The sequence below is a fragment of the Mercenaria mercenaria genome, chromosome 8 (genome assembly GCF_021730395.1).
Source record: "Mercenaria mercenaria strain notata chromosome 8, MADL_Memer_1, whole genome shotgun sequence".
Classification (NCBI taxonomy): Eukaryota; Metazoa; Mollusca; class Bivalvia; order Venerida; family Veneridae; genus Mercenaria; species Mercenaria mercenaria.
Genome location: NC_069368.1, coordinates 17,982,132 through 17,988,058, shown reverse-complemented (window position 1 = coordinate 17,988,058; position 5,927 = coordinate 17,982,132). Strand labels below are relative to the sequence as shown.

Sequence of the window (5,927 nt, the reverse complement as noted above, 5' to 3'; positions counted from 1 at the left end):
TCAGGTGATAACTAAAGTTCACAAGCATTTTGCAAAAATGTGCCTTCTTTCAAAGTGATATACTTATTTTTAAACTTTGCACTGATCAATAGCTTACTGGGCTGGTAAATATCAGAACGCCAAAAAAATGTAAGTAGTGATACAGGTATTGCAAAATTAAAATCCATGTGATTTGGAAAATGGTAAATTATTTTGAAATATACATAAACTGCAGAGCTTTTCCAACTGGAGTGGAAAGAATCTCAGCACCTGTTTTTTTGATGACTTCATGAGGCTGAAAAAAACCATTAAAAACCAGTTTAGCAGCATGAGGCTTTGTCTTGCCTTTAAACTGAGCTTTGACTGCTTCAAGCCATATGACAGGCACCGCCATTTGGGACCCTGACACAAGGTATGCATACCCAGTGGGCATACTCTCGTCCTGTTCTAGGAACACCTGTAAATGTAAAATAATAATTTTAATTCATGGATTTATACATTTGAATTTATATTACCGTAAGTTTATTTTACATACATTAACTGTCACTATAAAGTGCCATATGCCCAAAAATGAAGACTATAATCTGAATAAGTATATTGGTAACAGCAGTCAATGATTTTTTTGTGTCTTCTTATCTTTTTCAATTCTAGTTGGATTATCTTCTATAGTAAATAGGAAGACAAGATAGAAAAAGGGGGATTTTCGAGATTCAGACTGGACACAAAATATAGCCCCATGACATCCCTAAGTGTGACCTTAACCTTGACCTGAAGAAACTGGAAAATATGTCATGCAAATCATACTGATATGAACATCTATGCCAAGTTATATGAACATCCTTCAAGGGGTTTAAGAGACACAGAGCAGACAGCAAATTTAACCCCATGACCTTTAAACCCTTTATGTGACCTATTAAAGTGCTCAAATGGAACATGGGCTCTGCACATCATCTTGGTGATTTTAACATCTGGTGTCAATACCACTGAAATCTGTTTAGAGGATAAAAAGATACTGACCTGACATGAACTTGTTACGAACTTGTTACGGACAAACAGGTCAGATGGTTGTTGACCATTACTATAATCTTCTGCCATGTTGGAAGATTAAAAACGGGAGATAATTTAAAGATGGGGCAAGACAGAGTTTTGGTTCCTGTGTGCTGTACTTCTGATTGCATAGTTTTTAAGTTAAATGCTCCAGGAAAAAGGAGGTCAGGCAGACAGACACTCCGCATATATGATACTAGTATTAATTAAGGATTTGTCAATCACTTACGTATTTACATTTTTCGATTTGGATTCTCCGTCTAGGTCTGTAGTGATCATCGTCAATCAAGGAAATTTTTGACACATCTGATTCAATGGCCTCGCCAGAAATCTCTGGAGCATTCTCTGAAAAAATCAATAAAAAACCAGAATTCCACATCTTGCGACAACTTTTGTACATAAGTTTCCAAGGAATTAATCCTATCAGCTTTCAATAGGCATTCACCACAGTTCGAGTCCAACATGGAAAGAAAACTGTTAAAGTCTTGTGACCCTGTATTAGATGTGCCAGGTGTAATGGGACAGATTGTGTGTTGTGCTGAGTTAGACAAGGTAGAGGGGGGATCATGGTTAGATGATGGAGTACAAGGAAGGGTCGGAAGAAGAGCATGATTAGTAGATGGAGAAGAAGGGAGTGCTGAAGGGGGTACATGGTAAGTGGATGGAGCAGGGAGAATGGCTGGTGAGATTGCTTGGTAAGTGGGTTGAGTACAGGGAAGAGTGGCAGGTTGAACATGGTTTGTAGGTAACAACTGGTGTATTGTAGGGGGTGCTTGGCTTGAATGTGATAACGACGGAAGAGCTGGAGGGAAGGCACCATTTGCAGAAGCAAAAGAGGGGAGTGCCAGAGGGAGTGCAACATTTGCGGACGGTGTAGAGGGGAGTGACGCAGTGAGTGCAACATTTGAAGATGGAGTAGAGGGGAGTGCTGAAGGAAGTGCAACATTTGAAGATGGAGTAGAGGGGAGTGCTGAAGGAAGTGCAACATTAGCGGATGGAGGAGATGGGAGTGATGCAATGAGAGCGACATTTGTTGATGGAGTAGAGGGGAGTGCTGGAGTGAGTGCAACATTTGCGGATGGAGTAGAGGGGAGTGATGCAGTGAGTGAGACACTTGCGGATGGAGTAGAGGGGAGAGCTGGAGGGAGTGCAACATTTGTGGATGGAGTAGAAGGGAATGATGCAGTGAGTGCAACATTTGTGGATGGAGTAGAGGAGAGTGAGGTAAGGAGTGCACCATTTATGGATGGAGATGAGGGGACAGTTGGAGGGAATGCATGGTTAGTGCATAGAGTGGTGGTAGGAGGGAGTGCATGGTTAGTGTATGGAGTGGAGGTGGGAGGGAGTGCATGGTTAGCAGATAGAGTGGAGGTGGGAGGTAGTGCAAGGTTAGGAGTGGGGGTGGCAGCAAGTGCATGGTTAGCTGGAGAAGTTGATGCGGATGTGTATGCAATGTTAGTGGAAGGAAAAGAGGGAAGAATGGGGTTGTGGAGAACAGATTGAGAAAAGGTGAAGTTAGGTGGAAATGAATTAGGCACCTGTGGTACGTTGTTAGTCAAATTCTGGTTTGAGTTAAGGGGACTTACATTCTGATTCATGCAGGCTGAAAATATGTTATTTGCATGCTCGTTAGCCAATGCTTCTCTCAAAGACTGGTTTTCTTTCTTTTGCTGGATGGACTCTGAAAAAGTATGAAAACTTTGTGAACAATGGTGAAGGTTACAGTTATACAGAAAGCAAAAGCAAATTTTTAATCAATTAATCAATTGTAAGAAACAAAGGAATCTTGAGCAGAGATAACACAGACAATTCTTTCAATTGTAAAGCTGAAATTCTGAACGTTGAAATTTTTTGTACAAGCGATAACATGTTTATACTAACAGTACTATCAACAATTTTTGCATGTAATGTTTTTTAAATGCTCAAATGACAGCAACCAAATGAATCACCATGGCATGCTTTCTCTCCCTATCTTACAGTATCCAGTGAGAGAGTGACCACATGTACCCTAAGTAAAAGCTAATCATACATTGGGGCACATTAACAACGTACCTGATGTAGTATGCTGTATATCGGGGCACACTAAATGGAACAACGTACCTGATGTAGTATGCTGTATATCGGTGCACACTAAATGGAACAACGTACCTGATGTAGTATGCTGTATATCGGGGCACACTAAATGGAACAACGTACCTGATGTACTATGCTGTATATCGGGTCACACTAAATGGAACAACGTACCTGATGTAGTATGCTGTATATCGGGTCACACTAAATGGAACAATGTACCTGATGTAGTATGCTGTATATCAGGGCACACTAAAAGGAACAATGTAGTAAATATTGATATTTATTATATTTATTTATATCTATGATTCGCTTTGTGCAATAAATAGCTTCATATTTTATGGACTCTACACCTGAGCCTAACAGTGGGAACGTGACGTGCGGCGACAACGATAATAGCAAGTTACTTAATTAGCCTGACCACTCGTAGTTATTTCCCCTGTGTTTTTTGCTGATAAATCGTGAATTTCGTTTTATGCAATTTTGAGCTATTATTCTGCCATTTCATTCTCGGAAAACAAGCGAACGACATCGACTATCGTCAAATTTATCCCACCCATCCAAAACCACAAATTTTATGTAAATTCATTATTCATTTATGCTCATAGTTCTCGTACTCTTTCTGCTGCATTATTTGTCTTTTTCAGACCTGGTACCCTAGTTAGGCCTCGCTCATCACCATATCATTGCCTCGCAAAAGAAACAGGACTTCATAATCATGGAAGGACTTCTATCAGTAATATACGTGCTTTATATGTGTGTAATATTTATTGACAGTGATATAAATTCGTTGGTTTATTGGGAAGCTGTGATAACAAAAACAGTGCGCTAAATGTTCATGCGTGAGAACATTTTAAAAGTTATATTTTTCATATTATAAAAACAACCATTAGAACTGTTTTCTCTATGTCTCTGCGTTAAGAAACATAGAACGGTTTAATGAAGTCTGAGTGTTTCAATTAAGAAATAATGAGTTCCAAAACGTTGTTTATCGTAGAATAACCCGAGTTTTGAGTTACAGGTAAAGGTAAAAGGTAAAGGTAAATTTTATTTATCGTCGCTTTGTGAAACAATTAACATAAGCTCTTTAGAGCTTTTGAGCGACCCTATTTTAAGAACAGTTAAAACCAATTATACCTTACCCCCAGCAATTTGCTTGTACCCATTTACAGCTGGGTCGACTGAGGCAATCGTGATAAAGTGCCTTGCCCAAGGACACACCGTAATGGAAGTAGCCAGGATTCGAACCAGGGGCCTTCACCTCCGTAGGAAAGCGTCTTAGCCCACTCGCCCACTGCGTAAGAATATATCACGAAGGCCGTAGGCCTGAGTGATATATTGTTTCGCATAAGAACGAAAAACTCGGGTTATTCTATGATAAATCACACTTGGAAACTTATTATTTCGTTTCTAACACCACATACTTGTTTCAAATTGCAGAAGGGAGACGCTCAAAATCCCCTCAGTCAAAACCCCATTGGCTGAAAAATGACATGGTGGTCAAAACCCCCTCAGCATAAATAAGAAGGTGTTCATAATCCCCTCAATGGATAGTCAAAACACCCTTGGCAAAAATGATGGGGTGATCAAAATCCCCTTGGCAAAAATGATGGGGCAGTCAAAATCCCCCCAATATGATAATAACCCCCTTTGCTCAAACAACAAATTTTTCTTTGATCTTTGTCATTTTGACGACAGCAGTTGTGTTGAGTAGGGGACTATTAGGAAAAAGCAGTTACATTGAGTAGGAAATAAAGAGTAGCTTTTCACAAGAAAGAAGACCTTTTTTTTTTATAAAACTTGATGACCCAGGTGAGAGGTGTCAGAAGCATAAATTTTATAAAAAAAGTTAAAAGACAAATCTACATGTCTATATCATTTTAATTCAAGCCATCCTTTTGTTATTCTTTTTATAGTTTGGCAAAATATAATAGCTTTTTCATGATAAAATTACGTTACATTTTCTCCATTTTATATCTAAGCAAATTGTTATTAAATATCTAAATATATTAAACATTGTTTAAAGCCAAATAAAATTATTGTACCATATTGTACAGAACAGAACAGAACAGAACATTTTCTTTATTTTGAAGACACAGATTACAAAATACAAGTATTCTGCAATAACATGTGAGCAAATAATTATTATAGAAAAACAATATATATTATGGGTATGGACAATCGGTTGTGGAATATCTAAATAGTAATACATGATAGAAACATTTTCACTTTATCAATTAACATGTCATACGGGTATTGTTGTAGAAAATTAATCCTTTAACAAAAGAGAAGAGAGTTATACCATTTACAATGTTTTCTTAAGTTCAATACAGAGTGACTACAGAAGTACTTTCGCACGAGAATTTCTTTGTATTAGACGATCTACTTATATGAATGAATTACAGTCGCGCGATTTGATTGGCTAAAATACTTTTTCAGAATGATTTAATTCATGAAAATACGATACACATTTACTATGGATAATGAATTTAAAAAGAACGTGAGTTAACGCAATTTGTTAAAACCTTCTGAAATGTTCAATCAGATCTTTAACAAAGTAAGCAAGATTTGTCAAAATAGATCCCTTGTACTTGATAATAAATCTTTAAACTTGATAATATTCGGCCTTTGATAGAATCTTTTTGGTATAAGCTTTGATCTTCAACAAAGAAGGGACATTCTAATAAGTAGTGCATTTCATCACCAAGACTGTTAAAGTGACATAGTCGACATTTGCGCTCTTCATGTGGGACAAATGACTGGGTCCAGCGGCCGGTTTCAATAGGGAACCTATGGTTGCCGGTACGAAAAAGCATCAGGGACTTAGGGAA

At 38.0% G+C, this 5,927-nt stretch overlaps 1 long non-coding RNA gene across 1 annotated transcript; it reads right to left on the bottom strand.

Moving 5' to 3' along the window:
• Positions 1–413: 413 nt before the first annotated feature.
• Positions 414–2,720, bottom strand: LOC128558960 (uncharacterized). Its single transcript, XR_008371983.1, has 3 exons — positions 2,613–2,720; positions 1,256–1,371; positions 414–436 (listed from the first exon to the last, which is right to left on the bottom strand). It is a non-coding gene; the product is annotated as an uncharacterized LOC128558960 (long non-coding RNA).
• Between the last annotated feature and the right edge of the window lie 3,207 nt (positions 2,721–5,927).